General features: G+C 44.9%; 1 long non-coding RNA gene across 1 annotated transcript in view; it reads left to right on the top strand.

Annotated features, from left to right (window-relative positions):
• Positions 1-19,355: 19,355 nt before the first annotated feature.
• The window catches only part of LOC123362141, a 145,494-nt gene continuing 139,184 nt past the window's right edge, over positions 19,356-25,665 (top strand). Inside the window, exon 1 of the long non-coding RNA XR_006576353.1 lies at positions 19,356-19,570. This is a non-coding gene — a long non-coding RNA (uncharacterized LOC123362141). The remainder of the gene's footprint in view (positions 19,571-25,665) is intronic.

Raw genomic sequence — 25,665 nt, 5'->3', positions numbered from 1 at the left:
CAGCAGGGAAGGTGCTTTTAAAGATCAAACTGTAATTGTCCAACACACGAGACAGCCATAATAAAGCTACCAGTGCTCTCTGACTGACTGCTACGGATACTGAAAGTATCCAGTGCTCCAGAGTGGGCTTGCCTGGCTTGGTGGCATTGTTGTGGTTCCTGCCACCCTCTCATGTGCAAAGAGCACCAAGCTTGTGAGAGACCAAGCTTTACTTTGCGGGGGGCTATAGAAAGGGCAACCCGCAGTTGTGCTCCCTGCAGCACGTTTGCAAGCATTAAACCTGTGCCTGGCCATTGTAGCCATAATGTCTCCAGCCGCCACTGCTTTTGGGGGGACACTCCTTCCCGCCCTCCAAAGGCTTGGCTGGCAGAGCTGCCAGTGAGCACTGGGCTGACTGGGCTGTTGTGGTGCTCACTGACCGTCTGTCAGTGTTTGTTTGTACTTACACCTCAGCTGGTGTAAGTCCTCATAGCTCCTTTGACTTCAGTGGCTTCACTGACCTCCATGGAGCTGTGCCAATTGACACCCACTGCAGATTTGCTCCATTGCACTGCCTGCACCCGTCAACTTTGGTGTTACGTTGCTGTCAGGCTGAAATGGAGGAGAGAGAATCAGGCCTGTTCTGGTTAAGGAAATCCAAATGAGTGATCTGTGATTCTCCAATTTGCAACCCGTCAGTTGTGTTAATTTACCCGTAACTTGATATTCTGGATCTGATGAAACTCTGCTGTGGAATTCATCAAGTAATGAAGTGTGGCCATGTGTTAGTGACAGACACCAGTCCTGACACACACCACTGGTATGGAAAGCAGGTGTGGAAGGGGGCCAGGTAGCGCTGGGATCTCTGGGGCAGTGAAAGGGCTGCAGGGTGGAAGTTGCTGTATGTCGTGGAGGGACTGGGAGAAAGAAGTCTGGTACTAACGATGGGGTGGAGGGAGACAGCCAGTCAACAGGTTGGATCAGTGGAAGGACTCTTTGAGGTGGGAGAGGTAGGTCGAGAACCAATGCTGGGGTTGAAGAGAGGAGGCATCCGGCCTAGACAGCAGTAAGGAATGTGAAAGGGGCTAGATGATGCTAAGAGTGCTGATGCCATACGGCAGTGGACACTTTATGCATTTGATCTATCTGAGTGGATGGATATCCAAACTCACCAAATTGAATCTGAGCTACAGACTCATTCTCTCCCTACATGTTCCAAGGTTAGAAATAAATGTTTTTAGATTCCTGTGAGACTGCTTTTTTCATTTGGCTTACTACTGGTGTGCATGGGTATTGCATAGCAATACCAAATTGCAAAGACCATTAAGGGCCACATTTCTGAAAACAAAGGCTAACTTGTGTGCAGAAAAAGTGCACAGCTGTTCACTTGCTTACAGCTGTGCACACAGTTCCCACAAGATATGTGCTGCTTAGGTAACCTGCATGCAAATATCTCCCTAGACTGTTAACTTTGCATGTGCAAGTAAGCACAGATAGAAGGCCAGATCCTGGAGTGCAGGTAAACTACACAGAGTACAAACTAGGATGTGTGTTTTTTAAAGCTCCTCTTTCCACTCCCCTGGTCCTGTTGCTGCTGTATGCGTGCCAGTCCTCTTGCCCTGTGTAAGGAGCAGTGCGAGGGCTGCTCTAACTTATGCCTGGCTGTGATGGCCACAGGGATCCAAACTTATAGCTGAGGATCAGCATAGCTCAGGGCATCCTGGCCCGGTCCATTTTCTTCTGGTTGTGTTCCCTTTCCACTGCTATGCTTGAGGCAGAGAGCTGGAGGGGCATAAGAGCCTCTTTGTCCGGTCTATGCCACTCGCTAAAGGATTCCCCTTGCACTGCGGTGATCCTCCTTGGGCAGGTTAAGATGGTTTTTGGCCAGAATATGTCCGGGATGTCACACAATGGATGTATGGCACCAGAGGATCTGACCTTTATGGTTTTTACATGGTAAAAAACATTCTTATGGGCACTCAATGGGCCAGATTCTGCTCTGGCTTTGAAGCTGTGCAGGTCTCTAGGCATCAGTGTGAGGCTGAAAGGATTTAAGTGGGGAAAAAATTGCCCTGATTACCAAAGTGTTGATGACAGGTCTTTTTTTATTACAAAAGGGTTTATCGTGAGCTATCCAGTCTCTTCGTCCGTCTGTTGTGCAGAATGCCATTCACCACAGTATCTAGGCAACAGCTACATGCTGGAAGTGAGTGACCTGGTCCCAATTCCAAGTGCTGGTTAAATCTTTATTACAGCGCAATTCTCCTGTTGTAGACTGCCAGTGACAATGCTCAGTTATTATAACTGCTGTGTAGGTGACGTCTGTTTTTGCATTCAGCAGTGGCATGTCTCAACCCCACCCTCCTCTTAACCCATTTATGGACAAAACTTCCTGTTTGGAAGAGATCCAGTCCTACTAAACTCCTAAAGTGAGGTGACAGATATTGGATAAACTAGATTGTTTGGGAACCACTCCCAGTGGATAGAATTATCTGTGATTCCAGAGGACACCTCCTGTGAACTGCTTGCTTGAGATTTAACTACTTGCTAACTAGAAATTAAAAAAGCGAAGGAAAATCTAGTCCTGATAGGACACTACATGGGGAGGGCTCTGAGTTCCTACAGGTGTCTGGCTGGTGGATCTTGCCTTCATGCTTCGAGTCTAACTGATTGCCATATTTGGGGTTTGAAAGGAATTTTTTCCCAGGTCGGATTGGCAGAGACACTGGGGTTTTTGTTTTTTTTCCCCTTCCTCTGCAATATGGGGCACAGATCAATTGCTTGTTTTAACTAGAGTAACTGGTGGATTCTCTGTAACTTAATGTCTTTTAAATCAAGATTTGCCCCCTTTAGTAACTCAGCCAGAGTTTGAGTCTATTACAGGAGTGGGTGGGTGAGGTTCTGTGGCCTGCAATGTGCAGGTGTTCAGACTAGATGATCATGGTGGTCCCTTCTGGCCTTAAAGTCTGAGTCTATGATTTTAGCTGCAAACATTATTGTAACCTGTTGTGACTCTATAAACATTATATTGTACTGCCAGTCCAAGAGCCCTTCTGTCAGGGATGGATAATAAATGGCAGGAGTGAGCATTCAATGCATGGTTAATACTGAGATGAGGAGCCTAGAACATGGACTCTTCTGCATGAAGGGACAGTGATAAGGTGACTTCAAAGCACAAAGGTTGTCACATCGCAAAGCTAAAGTCCGTGGAACTCAAGCCTGTAATCTCCTGATTTAGCTCAGCATGGTCAAGACAGGCCTCGTTCAGAGAAAAATACAATCCCACCTGAACTTTTCCTCAGTTGCAATTCAATCCCTCCAATCATGTAAGCTTCATTCAGTCATTAAATTCACGCAGAAGGTCCAAGAAAACCAAAGAACTGCCATGTCACCAGAGTTCATAACAAATAAGCCAGCCTCACTCACAATAGGTCTGCTGCAGCTTTATCTGCAATTCATAATGTGACTGCATGAGTGTGGTTGAGTTGGAATCAAGAGTTGTGGGTCAGCAAGAGTGATGGAGGAAGAGAAGAGAAACCAAAAAAGTGAAGAGCCCTTTTTAAAGGTGCCCTTTTTCTTGCACTCTGGAGTCTTTAGTGGAAGATAAAAGAGAAGGGTGAAATGGAATGAATCCCACAGAGAATTTTTCAGAGCTTTTTGATCTTGTGTATTTTACATTTAATTATGGTACCTGTGACCAATAAGACAGAAGTAGTAGTCACCCAAAGAAGATGTTAGGTTACAGGACAATGTGATCACACATTTTAAGGCATTTTTCCTGACTAGTTAGTCTGTTATTATATGACATTAGTGAAGGGGAGAAAAATACAATATGATCCGGGAACGAGGACTGCACAACTATTTTGTGTCACATTTTATTGAAATCGATAATAAGGGAAGTAGTAAACTTGTGTCCAATTGAAAGGATGGGATGGGGCGTCTCTAGAAAAAGGGCAAAAATGTGATAAGCCATTCTGAGCTTATTTTTTTTATTGTCATTTTTTAAGAGTCACGATCCTCTACTGAACGTGTATATACATTCCCTAGCTATCTGTGTGCACATACATTTAAATCTGTCTGTCCATTTATCTATGTACCCATCTTCACCTTGAGGGTCCTATACAGATTAACTGCTGCCTGTCTCCTTCGCTATGTTCAAGCTGCACACTCATCCTAAAGGCTTCATAGACACACTGACCAGGAGGGCTGACAGTTGAATTATGTGGTACCCTACTTAAAAAGCTGAAGAGCATTATCCTCTGAGTTGTCTTTTTGGGTGGAAAGTCTGAAGCCATCAGAAATCCATCCACTCCCCCAAGCTCAGAAGAGGGAGAGGAGGGGGAACTCACCTCCTGCTATTAGCTGGGGAGAGTGAACTGTGCTTACACGTGCTCCTCACGTGGACCCCTGTGCAGCACCTCTAGCTTGGTGGTGTGATGCCCAGGGACAGGGCTCTGCGATGTCACTGATTCAGCACCTCTAGCGTCATTGGGTGTTATCCAAACACAGGCCACTGTGAGTGCTCTGGCTCAGCACCTTTAGTTTACTGAGATGATGCCAAGGCACGGGCGTTGTGAGCTCACTCACTGAACGCCTCTAGCGTTCTGGGCTGATAGGAAAACACAGATCTGCTGAGGTTACTGCTCAGCCACTGGCAATGTTACAGAGGAGGAGTGCAGAGGCCTGGGTGTTTCCTCTTTATCTGGGTCACTAGCTGCCTGCATATTGTAGCAGGTCAGCTGAACTGCTTGTCTCTGTGCCCAGAGTCTCAGGGCCTGAGTCTCCACTCACTGACATCAATTTTATACCAGACTTCAGTGGATGTACTCCTGATTTATACCAGTCTACCTTAGAGGTGAATCAGGCCCGCCAATCTGACTCTGAGAGGGAGGGATTCCTTACTGCAAGTTTTATAGGGGGTAGGTTAGCAATATTAGTGTATGACAGATCTGTAGTGCATGCTAGGGTTCCCCACTTTCTAATTGCACAAAACTGAACACCCTGCCCCTTCCCTGAGGTCCTGCCCCTGCCCCACCCTTTCTCTGAGGTCCCTGTCCACACTCACTCCAGCCCCCCTCCGTCACTTGCTCACCCCTACCCTCACTCACTTTCCCTGGGCTGGGGCAGGAGGTTGAGGTGCAGGAGGGGGGTGAGGGCTCTAGCTGGGGGTGCGGGCTCTGGGGTGTGGCTGGGGATGAGGGGTTTGGGGTGAAGGAGGGGCTCTGGGCTGTGGCCAAGGAGTTTGGAGTGAGGGAGCAGGCTTAGGGCTGGGGCAGAGGCTGGAGGTGTGGGAGGTGATTCAGGCTCCGGCTGGGGATGTGGGTTCTGGGGTGGGGCTGGGGATGAGGGGGTATGGGGTGAAGGAGGAGGCACAGGGCTGGGGCAGGGTGTTGGAGTGCAGGCTCTCGGCGGGCGTTTGGGTGCAGGAGGGGGTTCTGACCAGGGCAAGGGGTGGGGTGCAGGTGGGGGTTTGCGCTCCAGCTGGGCAGTGCTTACCTCAGGCGATTCCCGGTCGAAGGCACAGAAGGGCTAAGGCAGGCTCTCTGCCTGCCCTGGCTCCATGCTGCTCCCAGAAATAGCTGGCATGTCCGGCCCCTGGGAGCAGGGCAGCCAAATGGCTCTGCATGGTGTGTGTGCTGCCTGCGCCCATAGGCAGTGCCCCTATTGGCTGTGGTTCCTGGGGGCAGCACACGGAGCTTCCCTGATCGCCCCTGCGCATAAGGTCCAGACGTGCCAGCCACTTCCAGGGAGCTGTGCATAGCCACGGCGGGCAGGGAGCCAGCCTGAGCCCTGCTGCGCTGCCGACTGGACTTTTGATGGCCCAGTCAGCGGTGCTGACCAGAGCCACCAGGGTCTCTTTTTGACCAGGTGTTCCAGTCGAAAACTGGATGTCTGGCAACCCTAGGGCGTGCATGCTCACCCAGCACGGTATCAGTTTTGTCAGGTCTGCTCGCCTCTGGCTCTTTCAGGTGGCCAGTCAGGTGAGATTGGCAAAAGCCAAAATAAACTCTTTTCTTGGTAAGACCAACAGGGACAGGCCCTGAAAACAGGACCATTCCAGTTTTCAGAGACACATCGTTATCCTATTTAGTTTTCAAACCTGAAATTGTGTGGATCATTCATGAGCCAGTTACTTTATCTTTGGAATAGGAGTGGGGGGAGAGGAAAAGAGGGTCACCAGGAGTCAGTAATTTATTTTGAATTTGCATGAAGGGAAATTGGTAGCAAATATTTTGCAGGCCTGGCATGTTTGTAATATACATGTCAATTATTACTGCACCTGATACAGAACAGGGAACCTTTCCATGTAGGTGCATAGTTTTGTATTCTTGTTTTTTCTCTCTCTCTCTCCATTAATTGTTTCTAGCTTGTCCAACTTTTGGTGAGCATTTGACTTTTTTCCAAGAAAAGCAAGTTGTGGCAGCAGGGCAAGTGGGATTTCCCAGGTCCTTTCAACTTTTATCCTGAGGGCTGGGGTGAAAGACTGCCACCCAAAGAGACTCCATCCTTGATGTAAGAAAGATGATGTCATCTGTTTCTAAGAAGGACACCCTGAGTAGCGGACAAAATGATATTTTATGTTTAAACTTCTCTTGGCAGCTTTTCTTAAACTATCTAGGTGTTCAGGCACAAATTCCATTGCTCATACTCCTTTAGGGGGTATAATTAACCTTTGACCTCTTCCTTCTGTGTACAGGGTTCTTTTAGTTGTCTGTTTCCAGCTAGTAGTCACTCCTTAGTGAAATAAACAAGGCTAGAATGGTCACATTGTTGCCCCCACCTGTAGTGAAATCCTGCTTACAGACTGATGAAAAAAGACCATTGACACACGCTTATGGCCAATAAACTCTAACTATGAAGCCACTTTTTATCACTTTTCCCACATTCACCTCAGTTTGTCATCTGTTGTCTTGCCCAAGCCCTGTTCTTACTCATCAAGGGTTAACGGAATTCATAGAGAAATGAAAGATCACCCCCCTCCCATGCCACGGCAGGCAAGAGTGACATATTTTATTTGAAAGACTTTCAGTAACACACTGAACAATTTCCCTGCTTCAGATTGATGTCTTAGCTCTTTGTCAATGGAGACCACAGAGTCCAAGAATGAGAAACTTTAGGATATGGCTAATTGTACTTATAAATGTATAGAGGCATTACTGCTAGTTGGCATTGTTCATCTTCTTAACTGCCTGTTTTGCTTACTCCTTCTAGGATTAAGTTATCTTTAATTCACTTAAAGATTTCCATGATTTTGGGAATGTTTGTGTCTGTGTCTCTCTGCCAGCTGCCTTCCTGTATTTCAATAAACTGATATGTGTGTAAATTGTATACAGGTTACAAAGAGGAAGGTTGGGTTGAGGCTGGCCTGCAAATCTGGGCTTCTATGTCTGTTTTCTCATAGCTGGTCCTGTACTGGCTATACAACAAATGTAAGGCAATTTATCTTGTACAGCTTGATACAAATGCATTTAACAATCAGTCTTGCCTTAAGTGATAATGATTTTCTTGAACATGGCAGTGTGTTGAGAATGAATAATGTGTTTCAGCCTTATCTACCTTCGTCCACGGCGAAGTCACACAGAATAAATATTGTCTCACTGCCTTTTTAATATACACCTCTACCCCAATATAACGTGACCCAATATAACATGAATTCTGATATAATGCAGTAAAGCAGTGCTCCGGACGGGGCTGCGCACTCCGGCGGATCAAAGCAAGTTTGATATAATGCAGTTTCACCTATAACACGGTTAGATTTTTTGGCTCCCGAGGACAGCGTTATATCAAGGTAGAGGTGTAGTTGGAAAATAAAAATGAATGGTGTCTAATACTCAGAATTCCATACCTCTAATACATTTCATATGAGAGCCTGAGTGTTTTCCATTGCAAATCCACACACAGATGAAGTACATCAATGACCTTTACTTCTGTGTAACTGTTGGTTACTGACACTCATGCAGGAGCCCTTTCAATGAAACTTGTGCTGCTTACCTTGTAAATTGACTGGCAAATAGTGGGTACAAATTAGTGCCATGGGTTGTGATGAAGCTCACAGCCAGCTTAACTGCCAGCTTTTGCCTTTTAGAAGCAAGAAAGAGAGTATTCTAGAGCCGCTAGGCTTTGACCTGTTTTCTCCTATGACTTAATGTCATGTGATGCATTTCCAGCTAGTAGTCTCAGTTGCCTAGCAGCTGTGGCTTAATTGTTCAAGATGATGTTTTCTCACTCGTTTACCAGACAGATGTTGGGTAAGGATGGTTCCCTTGTAAAACATCTGCTCTATTGTGTGTCAGTCATGAGATCTGCCTAACTTATGCAAGGATGTGGTAAGCTCTTGTGGCAGACTTGCTACATACAGATTATTGCCAAGCGTTTCAGCAAGAAAGAGAACACTGTGCTTTGACAAACTGTTCTGTATTGCTCCTACATATTATTACAAAACTACCTGTATGGAGTGTGTTCCTTCTTAAACAGATCCAATAATGATATCTCTGTACTAATTGTCTCTGGCTGTGTACATTATCACAAAAAGTTTTATTTTTTAAATGATCTGGATGCTCTTCATTCACCAATATATTCTGAAGCGATGACAATCTTTTTAGAATAATATTAATCCTTAACATGAAATGGCAAGATGTTTTCTCTAGTTTTATTTAGCTACAATTTGTTGTACAGCACAGTAGCAATGAGAAGAAATATTATTATAAAAAAAGTGTTTATTGGTAAACCCAGTGACCTGCATTGGCTAAGAACCAGCTTCCAAATTCCACCCTGTTACTCAGCAGTAGGTGCAACCAGCTAGTGACGTAGGTATTGCAGCCTGAGGCTTTTAAAAAAAAAACACCACATAATAATTTGCAGATGTTGGCAATTAGCAGTGGTGCCTGAACCGAAGCTCTCAATGGGTGCCAAACCACAAAGATGTATCATTTTTATAGTCTGCGATTGCTGGAACTGAAAGATGATTAAAACAATCAATATATAAACACAAATATGTAGAATTCCCTTCTGGGAAGCTTGTCCATCACCATTGCTGCTACTACTATAAGCTTGTTTGATTCAGAGTCGTCTCCTTGTGTAATAAGTCGTTCTCTCTCTTACTATAGCCTATATTTCTTTATTTGTCCATATTGTACTATTCAGACCTAGAGGTGCCATGAGGCTTATATAACTCAACCAAGATTTGGATGCTAGCTAAATAGCAGTATTTTCACAGGTTTATAAATTGCCAATGCAAATTGTTCTGGGCTGAAACTAGGAATGTGATTGGTGTCAAACTTTTCTTTTTTTAAGTGTGAATTTTGTGTTTGAAAGTTCCATATTTAATAGCACTGAGAACTGAAAGCCTCTATTGAGCCAGTGAGCAGTCAGTGACAGTGCAGGCTTTCCTATACTATCCCACCAACTTATTTTATCCTGGATTTGGAGGGACCACCTAGGAGTGAGAGGGTAGCTCATTCTCCAGGCACCTTCAGCAACTGGCATGTCTGCTGAAGCTGAACGTGAGCTTGGTGATACTCATTTGTCCACCGAGAACTGAACAGATGCCACCAGTTCATTACACATAGGCCACCAAACAGCTATCCGACAGGAACCACTTTTGGTCACTCCCTGCCTAGATTAAAATGCTGGCTGCGAGCCTAATAAGTTCACTAACAACACAGTAGGTCAGTACTGACCTCATAGACCATTACTTACCTACATTAATCATCATCATTATTTATTTATTTATTATGTATTTGTATTACCGTAGTGCCTAGGAGCCCTAGTTGTGGCACCAGGATGCCATTGTACTAGGCACTGTACCAACGCAGAGCAAGACTATTCCTGCCCTAGGGACCTTGCAATCTAAGTATAAGACAAGAGACAACAGGTAGACAGACAAATGCGGGAGCACGAGAAACAATGAGACAATGTTGGTCAGCATGATGGACACTGATATCTGCATGCCAGTTGCCTAACCCTTTCCGAGATATTTGTAGGCTTTCTGGAAAAGGAGAGCGTTGAGGAAGGAGGATAGTGAGGTAGCTTTGCCAATGTTTACAGGGGAGCATAACACACCGGTTCTTGTTTGAAAATTTAACCAATGCAGGCTGGCATCATTGGGCAAACGGAGGCAGAAGTCAACATCTTGACAGTGAAGGGCCTTGAAAGTGAAGACAGCAACTTATATTTGCTATGGTAGAGAAGGGGAAACCAATAGAGGGATCCAAAGAGAGGGAGTACATAGTCAAAATGATGGGCAAGGACAATGTTTGCCGTAGCATTCTGCATGGGTATGAATGGGGCAATATGGCACTTATTACGCCAGAGAAAACGATGTTGCAGCAATTGAAGTGTGAGAAGATGACAGCGTGGACAAGCTGTATGGATGGATAAGGAAGGCCACATCTCCAAAATGTTATGAAGAAAGAATGTGCAAGATTTAGAGAGAGCCTGGCTATGAGGATGTAGTGAGAGGTCTGAACTGAAGATGATGCCCAGGTTACAGGCAGGATGTTGGTGTTGTCCACAGTGATCAAGAAAGGAGGTAGCACAGAGGGTTTGTGGGGCAGATTAAGAGCACTGTTTTAGCCATGTTGAGCTGACAGCCAGACATCCATGTGGATGTGTCAGAGGGATGGGTCAAGATTTTAGTATGGACAGAAGAAGACGGTTTGAAATAGAGAGGCAGATCTGAGAGTCATCAGCACCAAGAAGGTAGTTGCAATTGTCTTTGCAGATGGTTGTAGAGGGAGAAGAGAGGGGGACAGTAGCACGGCACGGACTCACCCCTGCGGCGCCTCCTGCCGGTTGTCCTCGGGAATTAGCTCTTTGACCCAGGAGCACTCTCTGCAGGCCAGTGATCCGCTTGCCGTTGGCCCTCCGTGTCCCTCCCTGGACCCCGGTGCCCTTTTAACTGGGGGTGCTGCCCCCTGGCAGTTCCCCACCAATCTGGGTCTCCCCTCCCTGGGGAACCCCCAACCCACTATCCCCACTTTGCCTCAGTTTTGGCTACTGCCCAGTCTCCGTCTAGCCCTCGTTCACTGGGGCAGACTGCAGCATCAGCCACTCATCATAGGCAAAGGGGTTTGGACCTGCTGCCTTTGCCTACCCCTTGGGCTGCCCCTTTGCAACCCCAGTACCCAGCTGGCCTTACCCTGGGCCTGCAGCCTGGAGAGTTTCCAGGCCAGAGCTCCCCAGCTCCTCTTGCCTTCCCCCAGCCCTGCTTCACCTTGGGCACCTGGGTACGCTCCTAGCAGCCAGACCCTTCTCCCTCTAAAGGCAGAGAGAGAGTTTTTGCTCCTGGCTTCCCTGGCCTTTTTATACAGGCCCAGCTGTGGCCTGATTAGGGTGTGGCCCAGCTGCAGCCTCTTCCCCAATCAGCCCAGCTTTTAAAGCTGCAGCTTTTAAGCCCTTCTTGCCCCAGCCACAGTCCTCTCCTGGGCTGTTTTAAGCCCAAAGGGCAGGAGCAGGTAATCAACCCGCTACAGGGACCAAGGACAGGGCCTTGGGGAATCCCCACAGAAAGTTGGAGGGAGGATGAGGAGGATTCTCTGAAGGACACATCGAAGGAGCGATTAGAGAGGTAGGAGGAAAATCAAGAGAGGACAGAGCCATGGAAGCCAAGAGAGGACAAGTTTTCAAGTAGAAGAGCATGGCTGACTGTGTTGAAAATGGCTGGTGGGTCACGATGGACTACTGGTTCTGAACTTTGGTTAGAAAGAGGTCATTAGTGGCTTTAGTGAGAGCAATTTCAGTGGAGTCTAAGGGGCAGAAGCAGGATTGGAGAGGTTCTAGGATGGACTAGGAGGAGAGGAACTCTAGACTGCTACTGTAGACAATATGTTCAGGAAGAAAAGGAGCACTGAAGGTCCTTTCTCCAGTGAACAAGCCCTGGCAGTGCAGGCTTCCCTATACTATCTCACTAACCTATGTTATATGTGACTTAGAGGGACCACCTAGATGTGAAAGGGCAGGTAGAGAGTTGGAGTGGGCAAGTGGGTTGAAGGGTGAGCTTTTCAATATGGAAGAAACTGAAGCATGCTTGTATTGTGAAGAGAAAAAGCCAGAGGATGGTGAATGATAGGTTACAGTGAAGAGTAAGGGAAGGGATAAGAGTGGATGTAAAGGAGATCAGGAGTTGGGATGGGATGGGACCACGGGGGCAACTAGAGGAGTTAGAGGAGAAAAGTAGGCAAAAACACCTATATCTTTGATGGGGAGGGGGTTAGAGGAGAGAGGAGGAGGGGGAGGGAAGGCTGTGTTGCATGTTGTCAATTTTCTCTTGAAAGAAATTAGCACGATCCTCTGCGGAGAGAGGAGTGGAGACCAGTGGAGGACTGAATTTGAGGACTGACTCAAAGGTGGTGAAAAAGCAGCAGGGATTGTGGGCAAGAGGTTCAATTAAGTTGGAGAAGTAGAATGGTTTAGGCAGGAAGATGTCAGAACTAAAGGAGGAGAGAACAAACTTGTAGTGGAGGAAGTCAGTATGGCCATGGGATTTCCTCCAGAAATGCTCTGTAGCACAAAAGAAGGAGTGTAGGAAGTGGATGTTGGGGATGAGCCAGGGCTGGGGGTTGGCAGGGCTGACCTTGTGATGGGAGAGAGGGGTAAAAGACTCAGTTTGGAGGAGGAGACGCAAACAGAGAGAGAATCAACAACTATATCAACAGAAGAAAAGGAAGAGTGGGCAGGGAGGAGAGGGGCTGAGAGCAGATGAGAAGTCGTCATCGCTGCTGGGCTGCAAGTCATGGAAAGGCCAGGGACTGATGGGTGATCCTGAAAGAAACCAAGTGATGGTTGGAGAGGGGGAACTCAGCAACAGAAAAATCAGAGAGAGAGCAGTGCTTGGTGAAGACTAGGTCAAGTAAAAGGCCATATTGGTGAGTGGGAGAGTTGAATTAGGACAGAAGGTTGAATGAGGAGGTGAGGTTGAGGAAACCTGCAGCAAAGGGGTTGGATGAGTCCTGAATATGGAAGTTGAAATCATTGAGGATCAGTGTGGGAGACTTTGAAGAAAGGAAGAGAGTGTGAGCGAGTCAATAAATGTCAGAGATGAAGGCTGATGGAGCGGAGTTGGGTAGATCGTAGATAGCAGCAGCAGCAGCATGGAAGGTGGGAGAAGACTCAGCTGTGGTGCTGCTCAAAAGAATAGGGAGTGGGAAGGGAGGGAAGAGAGAGGTGAGAAGTGGGAGAAAAGAAGCCCAACACTCTAACCGTGGTCTGATCCAGGGCAGGGAGTGTGAGAGAAGGAGAGGCCTCCCTAAGAGAGGGCAGTTGCAGAGGCAGTGGCAGATGAAGGGATCCAGGTCTCTGAGAGAGGCAGGAGCTGGAGGCTGAGAGAGAGGAAGAGGTGGTGCATGGCTGTGATCTTTGTAGAGAGGGAGTGGGTGTTCACGAGAAGGGGAGGTGGTGAGCATGAGGTTGGGAATGAGAAGAGTGGAGTTTTAGGGGGAGATGGGTGTGTGGGAGGTGGAGAGGGCGGGCATGGAGGGAGGGACAGGGTTGGGGCAAGTGTTACCAGAGGTGAGTAGGAGAATGTGGATGTGCCACCTAGATTTGTTCTGGTGGGAGGAAGTGGAGGGAGACCAAGGTGGAGAGGGGAAGAGGAGTAGGTAGAGCTGGTGGGAACTGTAGAGGGATGAGGGTATCATAGAATCATAGAAACTCAGGGTTGGAAGGGACCTCAGGAAGTCATCTAGTCCAACCCCCTGCTCAAAGCAGGACCAAACCCAACTAAATCATCCCAGCCAGGTCTTGGTCAAGCCTGACCTTAAAAACCTCTAAGGAAGGAAAAGTAAGGTAGGTAACCATGAAGGGGAAATGGAGGAGGCAATAGGGGAAGGAACGAGGAGGAGGACAGCTCCTAGACGCGGAAGAGAGGTATGGTGAGAGCCATGGACAATGTTGGTCAGCATGATGGACACTGATATCTGCATGCCAGTTGCCTAACCCTTTCCGAGATATTGTCCATGGTGGCAGATGGACAAGATTATTTAAAAAAAAAAGGGGGGGGGAGGGGGGAATTGTCTGAGGGCATGCTCTTATGCTCTCTGATGGCTGGAAAGGACTTCCTAGAGCCCCACAATTGCAGTTCCCATTGGTGCATCTTCATTTCCAGCCTCCTGCACTATCCAGCCCCCAAATTCTTCTCCTTTTCGTTTTATACACAGTTCATTTTGGATGTTTTACATTCTGAGTGCAGTAATCACTCTCCCTTCTGGCCAGTGGTACAGATGTTTTTGCCTTCCAATGAGGCTTAAAAAAGACTGTTTTTTTAAATTGAAACGGCCAGTATTGGGCCCCAAGGTGGATCAGAGGACTTTGGTATTTTGGAAAAAATAATTAAAACCAGCTACTTAAATTATGTGCACACCTGGAGAGACTTATAATCCTCTCCGTATTAATGTGAGCTCATATAGTACATGTGTTTGAGTAAGAGGCCATAAAGACTGTCTGGGTGAATACTACATAATTTATGATAACCTTCAATGAAGGCGGTGTTCCATCTCAGTGGTGGGTGAAGAGATCCCTTATATGCATCAGATTAATTGCCTGGAATCTGCTGGCAGAAATCCACCTGAAGTGGGGATACAGTACTGCAATCTGCCCTAAGTCTGCTGCTTTTAGGGTTTGGGAGCCAAAGGCTGTGGCCCCCAAAGTGGTCATGGATGGCAAGGACTCCCAGGCCGTGCACAGATTCTACACGTATTTTGAACAACCTGTGCCAGAGAGGCTCTCATGGATCCTGGAGGAGAATGTAAAGCAATTGTCTGCCGGTGGAACGTCCAGGGAAGGGTGGAATACAATCATCCATCTCATTTCCAGAGGTGAACTCCCCCATGTTCTCCCCCACACACGCGCTCCTGAAAGGAGAGCTGGCCCCACTGAGACAGTGAAATACTCTGAGCCCAAAGGGTGAATCAAGTCCTCATTCTGTAAAGGGATCCTTTGGAAGGAAAGGGAGTGAAACAGGGAGTTGCATCAGGGATGAGTTTGGCTCCTCATTTTCAGCACTTAAATGACGAAGCGATCATAGTTCTCCAGAGTTGAATCAATGTAAGTCAGTGTTTAGCAAGGTCTTCGGAGAAGCCTCTCCAATTCGCTTTCTTGAAATTGAAGCATCTATACGTTGGTACCAAATTTGGAGTTATGGCTGCTATGGCATTGATTGTGATTGATCTGTGTTGTGTGCGCGGGATGGGTTCCAACACGTCGACTTTGCACATAACTTCTATGCTGCTGTCAACAAAGGCAAGATCTGGATGATAGTTTCCCCTCTATCAGGAGTAGTTTTGATTCATGGATCAGGCTTAGGTGGTGTGCCTCAGCCCACATCTTGATAAGTCTCCATTCTCATAATTTTTGCAGTAACCCCATGTGACGCTGTGGCTATTAAAGTCACCAATGATCACACTTGCTTTGTTGTGATCTACATTTCCTGGGCTCATAAAGGCAACTGTTTCCCTGGGGCTTATAAACAGATGTTATGGAGACGTTCATATCAATTCTCAAGACTTCGATATAACTTTTCTCCATCATAGATTTTGTATTGATGATGAGCTCTGGATTCACGAAAATAGTTCTGTGGTATTTCTCTTGCTGCCTTTCAATGGCTAATCTCATTTCAGGAATCCACGGCCTATTGTTGTTTGGCCCTCTGTGTGTTTCCTGGAGACAGAGCACATGACATTTGTAGTCAGTACACATCCTGGCAATAAGATGAGTGCCCTGATTTCTTTCTCAATAATCAATCCAGTTTTTTCACACAGATAAAACTGAAAAATTTGGCTGTTTACAGCATTCACTTCTGAGGAACTCGATCTCATAAAACTTGTGGCATGTAATCTCTTAACAATAATTCACCATCTTAAACAATGCTCTTTGTTTCTGGGAATAAAAGATCGTTCTTTACATAAATTCATAGTTGCATTTTTAGAAATATTGCATCAGCTTGGTTTATGATGCATTTAGTTGCACGAGTAAGGTTGGTGACATTACACAACAGAACTCAGCTCCCACAGCCCACTGTGACTCAGCGTATTGTCATATGTAAGAGACACACTGTATGAAATACAGACACTGTTGAAGTCAATGTGGGTTTTGCCATTGGCTTCAATGAGGGACAGGGATTCACCCAATAAATTGATTTTTAAGTTCTTATGGAAAACTAGCACCCTATAATTTTCATTAAAAATGACATGAGCTTTACAAGTCACATTTTGTCTGCTGGTTGGCTGGCACCTAAGTGTGGGTTATTGAGCATATCTGGATAGCTCAGTGGTTTGAGCATTGGCCTGCTAAGGGTTGTGAGTTCGGTCCTTGAGGGGGCCACTTAGGGATCTAGGGCAAAAATCAGTACTTGGTCCTGCTAGTGAAGGCAGGAGGCTGGACTTGATGACCTTTCAAGGTCCCTTCCAGTTCTAGGAAATAGGATAGGTAAAATGCTAGAGCAGAGGGGGATGCATTTTGGTGGCTTTGTTGCTTTCTTGCTGACAGATTCCAGAGTGCAGCGTGGGGCAATTGTCCCTCTGCCTGGGGGGCTCTCTGGACGGTACCACAACTCTGTAACCCCACTTATTCAATATGTATGTGGGCCAGTGAGGGGAATTGTATACAGATCTCTTGATTGAAAGATTCATGGTATGTTGATGACACCCAGCTTTATATCTCTGTCAAGTCCAGCTTGAATGAGGCTGTGCATTTTTCCTAGTGTCCGTGCCAGGTTAGGAAATAAATGAGAGCAAATTGGCTGAGGCCCATTCCTAAGAAAACTGTGATTATGGAGTGTGGGCAAAACAACTGGAAGACTTGGCGGTGGTTACGTGAACTTCTTTGACAGAGGATGTTTGGAAACATTGACAAACAATGGTCAATGTGGGGATTTGGTTAGATTCCCAGATGTTTTCGGATGATAACAATGACCAAGACAACATTTTGCCATTTGTACCTAGCCAGGAGGCTGCAACCTTTTTCTTGGGATGCGGACCTAGCTACCATGATCTATGCCTTTATTACCTCTAGACTGGATTACTGCAGTGTGCTTTACCTGAAATCCAGTCAGTGGGTGAAGATAGAGCAGAACACAATAGCTTGCTTATGAAGCAGAGTATCTGTCTGAGCACCTGACACCAGCGTCCAGGATCTGCAATTGCCATTCATTTATTTCCAGGAAGAATTTAAGGTGCTGATTTTTAACTGTAAAGTCCTAACTGGCCTGGGACCTTCCTACCTAAGATCACCCCTCTTCTGGCGCCTTACTGCTCTGAGTAGTGCAGAAGCATACAAGCTTTAGCCACTTCACTATGTAAGTGCATGAGCTGCAGGTGGGGAATTCTGTGTGACGGCCCCTCATCTTTGCAATTCACTCTCCCCCAGCGTCCAAAGCCTTGTGAGTCTGTTGATGTTCTGGGCATGCTGCAAGTCCCTCCTGTTTGAGCAGGCTTTGGTGGGAGGAGGGAGCTGAGGCAGTTGGTGGCATGGCTTTTAGGAGCAGAGTATGACAGGTAGGAGACTTTGATTGCTTTGAGGGAGAAATGTGGTGTGTTTGGTGGAGGAGGAAAAGGAGAAGAAAATATTTTAATGGCAAGGGTGCCTACAGAAGGACAGGCTTTGTTTTATATTGTCCTAAAATCAAAATAAATATATAGAATCCTTACACAGTTCCTTAAAGCAAATGCCTTCAGTATTGGAGGACTTACATAATTAAAACTGTGATCTGCCTAAAGTCACAGTGAGTCATTCTCAGAGATGAGATTAGAACCCATTGGTTCCTGTTTCCCAGCTCTGTGCTCAGACAAGCCTTTTAGACATTTGAAACCATACATTATGTTTTGTTACTATTTCTCCTGCTTTGCATTGCACATAGACACTGCTTTGTCATTATACACTTACCCAAGAATTCTTGGCTGCTGGCATTGATTTTTATTTTTTAAAGAACAAAGTATAGGGACGCATTTCACTAAATAAAATCCACTCTACATAATTACATGAAGACATACACACAGTTTTAACCAAATAAAAAAAAATAATTTGAGTTAAGTCTAATTTTCCACCTAAGATCTTCGGCATTGATTGACACTTATAGATACAGGTGTGGTTTTTTTGTTTAAATCTGTCAGGCACTATTGTGTAAACTGTTTAAAAGTGTTTCATATCTTACCTTTATAAGAGTTGCTTTTAAAAAGAATTTGTTGTTCTAGGCACAATTACCATAGTTATATTACAATTTAGTCTAGCTGCTCTTTGTGCAGACGTTAGAGTGACTACACTTTCTGGAGATTCCTTATTGTAATTATATAAAACATTATTACATTGGGGAAATAACCTGGTTTGTTGTTGTTGTTGCTTTGTAATAAGGATTGATTTATGGAAAAAGCTTCTGCCAGATGTTTTATAGCTCGCTGTTCTTTTATGGTATTAATGTTAAATAAAATCAACATTTTTAAAATCTGTATTGTGTTTCTAGCTCCTGTTTACTGCCTCCCATCTTACTGTTCTTTTGATTGTTTGCTGTTCTTTCTTCCATCTGTTTTTCTCCAGGCTTCCGCATGCCTCCTGCAAGGGGCCTGCTTGATTCAAAGCCTGGGGAAGACAAGGGGGTTGTTCCACTGACTTCAGTGGTCTTTGGATCAGGCCCTAAATTCCTCTTGAGTCTCGACTTCATTTTCTCTCTCTTCCAGACAATTTATTCATTCCATCCCTTATTCCTCTTTCTTGTGTTCTGTTCACTTTTTTTCCTATTTACTTTCTTCTTGCTCTCTGGTGGTTTGTTTCATTACCCCACCCCCAGCCTGCTTCTGTGCCTTCAGGGAAGACAGTTTAGTCTAGCGTTTAGCGCAGGGAACAAGAAATCAGGGCTCCTGGCTTGCCTTCCTGGCACTGCTGCCCATGAGCAACTCACTTAAATTTTCATTTCCCTTAAGTGAAAGATGCTGTATAGATGTAAATACTAAATCATTTGTCTCCCTTCCCTCACCCTATATTTCTGTAGCTCCTTATTTCCTCCACCTCTGCTCTTCTTTTGTTCTTTTTTACTGCCAGACACTATTTGAAATATGTAATTGAACAAGAAGTTAATGCAATATTTGTACCTGTCGTATTTTCACTGATGGGCTTTGAAGAGTGGTCAGTCACAGGGCACCAAATGGCAGTGTTAAATGGACTGATAAGTTTTAAACACAGCATTTGCTGAGCTGTTGTCAAAGCAGAGGCTTCTGTGACCTTCCTGGCTGGGCTCTTGTCAAGATACAGGCCGCTGCAAGTCATTACATCAGCACCTCTAGCTTGCTGAGATACTAAGGCACAGGTCTTTGTGAGCTCTCATCACCTCTGGCTTGCAGGCTATTATGAGGTCACTGGTTCATCATCTGTAGTTTGCTTCACTGATACCCCACAGAGACCTGTAGTGTCTCCACTAACTCGGCTCCTCTAACTGGCTACACTGATGTCTTGGTAGAGGTCTCTGAATTTGTCCTACTCAGCACATCTAGATTCCTGGTCTGGTGTCAAGGCAGAGGCCACTCTGAGGCTAGTGGATTATCACGTGTAGTTTACAGACCTTGTGTGAAGGCCTAGACTTGTTGCCTCAGTCTGAGCACCTCTGTAGGTAAGTAATTAATTACCTTCTACCCACCAACATTTCCCTTCAGCTTTAACTGGATACAGCATTCTTCCTCACTCCTAATTTGAACCTGTTGTGTAGTGTTTCTGTCTTCTGTTAAACAATTGCCATTTCCCACCTTATAGGTGCCGGCATTTCAGTAGTTCCTGTATATGTATTGTTTAAGTCCTGAGGTCCTTTGAGGGGAAAGGCCCTCATTGTCTGTTCAGAGTGTGTAAGTCACTTTACAATTATTTAGTAAACTGCTAGCACCATTCTTTGCCTTATGTTGACTTTTCAAAGTTTACTCATATCTTCATTCCCTCTCCTCTCATCCATTGGTTCTCAGATTGTTCCATGGAGTACTTCTAAGTAGTCTTAGCGAGCTGTTTCTTTCTCCAGGATGAAGCATTTGTTGGTCATCAAGAAGTGACAGTTCCTGTTTCTTGCTGTGCAGGTCACTTACATAGAGCTGTGCGAATAAAGGGTAATTTTAGTTGACTGACAGTTCTGAAAAACTGGAAAAAAAATCACTTTGGATCAACCTGAAAATGATTTTTTTCAAATGTTTTGGTAAACTGAGAAATTGAAAGAGAACTAATTTGAGGTTAAAGTAATGTTCTGTTTGACTCAAAACAAAACATTTTGTTTTGAATGTCAGTATTTTTAGTGATTTAAATTTTTTTAAATAAAATTGAAGCAAATTTCAGAACAGAGTTTTTAATAGAAAAATAAAAACAATTCATTTTGAAAATGAGTCAGCAAAATGTTTTAACCTTTTCTGATTTTTGTTCTGTTTTATTTCAACATAAACAATTTGGTGAAATGGATGTAAATTTGCAAAATGTTTGTATTTGCAAACCTGCATTTTTCACACGGCAGGGGAAGCATCAGGTTTCCAGAAGGCTTTTTTTTTTTTTGACCATCTAAACTTAGCAATAATAATAGGGAAGCCTTCTCTGTACCATGCGTTGCCTGTTTCATGCCGTTCTGTGAAAGGTGGGGCATACTCTTTTCAGTATCAATTCATTTTTTATCACATTTGACATCATCAACATTAGATGGATCGTTAACACGTACGAAGAGAAAACCAACCTGCCAGGTGACCCGAAGGGGTTAAAACAGTGCTGTCTACAAGCAGTGAGAGGTGGCAGTGTTTATTATCATCTAGACTTTGAATTTGAAGTCACCTGTAAAATCCATTGCTCTAATCATAAAGGGAAGGGATTAAAATGTTGTGTGTCTTGGATTGATCTAAATCAGTGGAATCCAAGTTCATGCTTTGGGTGGAGAGAAGGTGCTTTTGGGGGGGAAATATCAATGTATGAGGGTGAGACTGGTGAAGGAAATGATATTATAAGTGAGAGGGACCCTTCTGAGTGTGTTGGGGTTCCCCTCTGATCATGAGGCTGAAATGGCCAGTCTTCCTGGAAATGCCTATTTCCATTATCAATAATTCTTCTAAACAGAATAAAATTAATATTCGGTGCTGGGGGGTGGTGGTGTAACAGGGTGTACCGCCCCTTTAAGACAGACTTCTGGTCCAATGCATCCTTATTCCTGATGAGCCCTAATGCTGACTGTGCAAACCCTTCTGAGCCAAGATGGAAGCAGCAAAACTGAGAAAAATATTCTGAGAGGAGCTGAAAAAGCGGTCTGGGCAAGGGAGCAGAGAGAGTGTGTGAGACTAAGACCGGGGGCTTACTATGTTTTCAGGGTCCCAGGCCTAAGCTCCCAATAGAGGGTGGGGAAGAGCTCCCTTCCATCACCACAGCGATCAGGTGCAGACCTACCACTGGGTGTCTTGTTTGGAAATCCATTTCCCCCCCCCCCACACACTGGAACAAACACACGCGTTCAGAATGGGCTTGGACTCCTATAGTTAAAATGGCAGTAGCCCCCGAGTGAAACTGCAGCACTTTCACATTATGCTCCCAATGATACTGCTGAGGGAGCACTTGTTCATAGAAAACTTAATAAAATGTATTGTATGGGATAAGAACATCCAAAAATGTAACTGGGGAGACTCCAAGCTCATACAGTCATAGGAAGGGGCTAGGATTAACAAATTTGGAGCTTAACTGTACGGTGCATAGTCTGGCTCAAATGCTGTCATCCATATAAATAAGACTTAATTCTTCAGTATGGCTACATCTTAATCTCGCTGAGCTGGTGCCCCTTCCTATCCAGAGAAGTCTGAGCTTCCCTGTGAAACAGCTGGAAAACTCTACAATGAAAGGGATGGTGTGATTAAAAACCCATAACTTGAGAAAAAATGTAATATACCTGTCTGCAAAGGCTACAGTCAGCTCTCACTGAAGTCAACAGCAGAACTCCCATTGACTTCAATGGTGCCCTCAATCTCCTGTCTGGTGTAATTAAAATGAAGAGAAGGTTGTTATATGTCAAGAGGTAGTAGATGCAAGCATGGGAGCCAAATTAAAACCCTAACAAAGCAGACTTTAGCACAATTACAACAAAGTTAACCCCCTCCCTCCCCCATTAAGGGAACCATAGTGACAGGGCTATATAATGGAAAAGTGCTGTCTGTCTATTTTATTTAAGACATGCCTTAATCCTTATAAGTAGCACAGCTCCTGTAGAGAGGGGATGGTTATGTGGTTACGATACTGGACTGGGACTCAGGAGATTCGGGGTCAATTCCTGGCTTTACTACAGATTTTCTATGTGACCTTGGGCAGTCTTGCTAAGGATGTGTCTAGACTGTCATCACTGGGTGTGACTGGAGCTCAAGAGGACAAGCTATCTTTAATCTAGCTGGCTTCGGTCCCATAGGAGTGAAGCTGCAGCAGCACGAGCTTCATCTTAGGCTGAACAAACCCACCCAGAACCCTGAGTAATTACTGGTGTAGCAAATTTGTACTTCAACAGCTTCATTGTTCTGGGATCCAAGCTCGCTTGGCTATGGTGGCTTGAGCTGCAGTCACGCCGAGTGATTGCAGTCTAGACATATTGTACTTTCATGAAATAGGGATAATAATGCTTCCTTTGTCCCTTTAGATTGTAAACTCGAGGCCGGGGCTCTTTCTTAGCCTTTATATTTACAGCACCTAACACTATGGGGTCCTAGTTTCAGCTGGGTGCTACCCTAATATAAATAATAAACATAGCCTGTTTAAAGTCCTCTCCAATGTTTCATGTGGTTTCCAAAGCATATTCCTGACTACTGGAATATGCAGAATGTCAGCTGGTCATTCCTTGGGCATAGATTTTAGACTTTACTAACAAAAGAGCAAAGGAAAGCAAAACTGAATTTGATGCAATTTAAAAATATCACCTAGGACTTATTAGGCTCCATCTCCTCTCTTGAGAGGTCAGTAAAGGATGGTGAATGTTGTAGATATAACAGACCAGGATGTACTGTCGCACATACCATTTGTTCATGTCCAAAAATGGTACAAGTCTGCTCAGATGTATTTAGCATGCAATGAAAGGGGATGGAGATATAAATTGCCATTCTTCTCATGGCTAATCTGGTTACATGGTATTTTCAGCACTTCAGGGTGCAATAAAACATTTCATAAACTAAATTTCAACTGCTCTTCTGCGGTGAAACAATTGATCAGTAATGCTTCTATATAAAAACTGCCAATGTTTCGGTGGTTACAAAATAGCATTTTAAAGTGGCTTCATGTGACTATCTAACATACAAAATAAATGACAAAGTTACAGGGTCAAACTCCACCCTCATGTAGCTCCACTGGAGCACATTGAGTTGCTACCATTTAAATTAGGGTTGGAGTTGTCTCAAGAGGCCAGATTCTTAGCTGGTATAAATTGGCAAAGCTGCGTGGAAGTCAGTGAAGCTACACTGCCTTACACCAGCATCTGGCCCATAGGGTTTAATTCATGATGGTCAGCGTTCATCCAGTTTTATAAGGGACATAGGTGATCACACGGGTTACACAACAAATTGTAACTGCGGAGTAGAGAGAAAAGCATCTTGAGGACCTGTGTGGATTGCTACAAATCTTTCAGGGGTGGGAGATGGAGAAAATTGGTTATAACATGATTGCCCCAGGCAGGCCCACCCCTCCCCCCATGTTCAAGCATGGTTCCATTGGGTAGTGTAGCTGGAAACTCAGCTATGTCACAGAACAGGGCTAAAACCAACCTGATTAGCGCTATCCCTCACAAAAAAAACCCCCATAAAATACCTTGGGTCCCACTTACTTGACAAGTGCAAACATATGTGTCCCCCAATATGTTGAAGGAAACAATTCAATGTGATAGTGTAGGTGAGATCTTAACTATGTCTCCAAATACTATTGGGTCCTATTTTTTTTTTAAATGTTGTGTTCTGGGAGGTATTTGTTACTATTTTCCAAGGACCGTGTTTGTCTTTTACTCTCTTTATATGGTGAACTTGTCTAGATGAACGCTTAGTTTGTGGCAAACTATCATGTGAATCTATCCTACGCTAGCCCATTGCACACTAAGTGTCCATGGACCTTAGGACCATGCACTAAAAATCCCCTAGTGTATTTTAATCTACTTCTGTTTTAAAATGGGGTAGCTCAAAGTGTGCTACAGGGTACCTCCTCCTCCAGAAGCCCTTGAAAGGGCTTAGGTAGCTAGTTCCAGGAGAGGGTTCAGGGCTGTGAATTCTGAGTGGAGATCGATGTTGCCCTTCAGCCCAGACTTAGGTCCCTAACGACCTCTGTGGGGTGGTGCTTATGGCACTCCCCTCTCCTTGGCATTTCCTACTGGCTAGCTCAGGTGGCTCCCCGCTCAGTTTGCTGGCTTCTCTGGATCCCGTTCTTAGCTGCCTAACTGTCCCCAGTATTGTAGATTCCACTGGGTGACAAGGCACTTAGAAGTGAGGCATTGCAGTGCCTAAATCTCTGTGTGGAGCTAGCCCCAAGTCAGTATATCTCTGCTTAGGGTTTTACTGATCACAAAGTAAAATGGAAAAGCATGATTGTCATCTCACAATGAGTAAGCTGAGCAAAATACCTGGAAGCACAAATACTAACTTGCCAACTTATGTACACTTTGCAAAACTTTAGTTTTTTTTAAACTAAATACCATCACTGACCTCAATTTTCAGATGTGACAGTTGAAATCTGAATGAGCAGCTGGCTAAATGGTCCACATCACACCTCGATCTGACTCCTGCCATTTGGGAAACCTGTGCTGATTTGTCAGATCTTTCCAATTTCATCATCCCTCATGCCAGCCCTACTCATGAGGGACTCACCCTGTAAGAGCTGGAACCAGTCCAGCTCCTTCTAATGGGTTAACCATCAGGGTCTGCCTACAAAAAAGATGACCAGTAATAAATTAATAGGATGGGCTTACTTTGGACACGCTTCTACCAGGAAATGGGCAGTGAGCCAAATTTTTTAGAGGTGAAAGAATTGTCCCACATTTAAAATTTAGTTAATTATCCCTGTTGCTCTTTACAGCTTGTAATTTGGAGAGAAAGGTGGAAGCTTTTTAGTGTTCTGATGTCTTATCTGTCCATGTTTTTCTTTTAAAAACAAAATAAAAGTGAGTCCAGTGCTGCTTTTTTCTTCACCCTCCCCTCACCTAACCCCCACACCGCTGGGGTTCCATGTTCTGGGGCTCTTACATGGGCCTTCCACCACAGGCACCTTTAGCCCAGTTTCCAGTGGCTCCTAAAGACATTTCCCTGCCAACAAAACAGTTTTCATGGAAGGTTCTGAAGCTTGTACTATGAATCTAAACTGATTCAGTATACAGCTGGGCTGTTAAAATACCTATTGCATACTTAGGAGACCAATACAGCAGGATTCTTCTTTTAATGCTCTTTAAAAATGTCTATGAAATCTTTATCCAAGAAGCTGGAGTGATTCAGAATTAAGTGCCAATCTAGGGCTAAATTTTCAGAAATGACCCCTTTTTTACTGGTTCGGTTTTTGGGTGCCCAACTCGAAACATTTAAGGCCTGTTTTTCCCAAAGGGGCTGAGCACCAGGAGCTTCCATTGAGTGAAAGGCATTCAGCAGCTCTGCTAATCATGTCTGAAGCTGGGCATCCAAAAGTGGAGACACCCAAAGTCAGTGCCCATTTAAAAAAAATGTGGTATCCCTGCGGAATCCTTTTGTTTGTTTAGTT

This window comes from Mauremys mutica, chromosome 1 (assembly GCF_020497125.1).
Source record: "Mauremys mutica isolate MM-2020 ecotype Southern chromosome 1, ASM2049712v1, whole genome shotgun sequence".
In the NCBI taxonomy this organism is placed as follows: Eukaryota; Metazoa; Chordata; order Testudines; family Geoemydidae; genus Mauremys; species Mauremys mutica.
The sequence above is the reverse complement of the archived record's forward strand: the minus strand, read 5'-3'. Positions and strand labels throughout refer to the sequence as shown.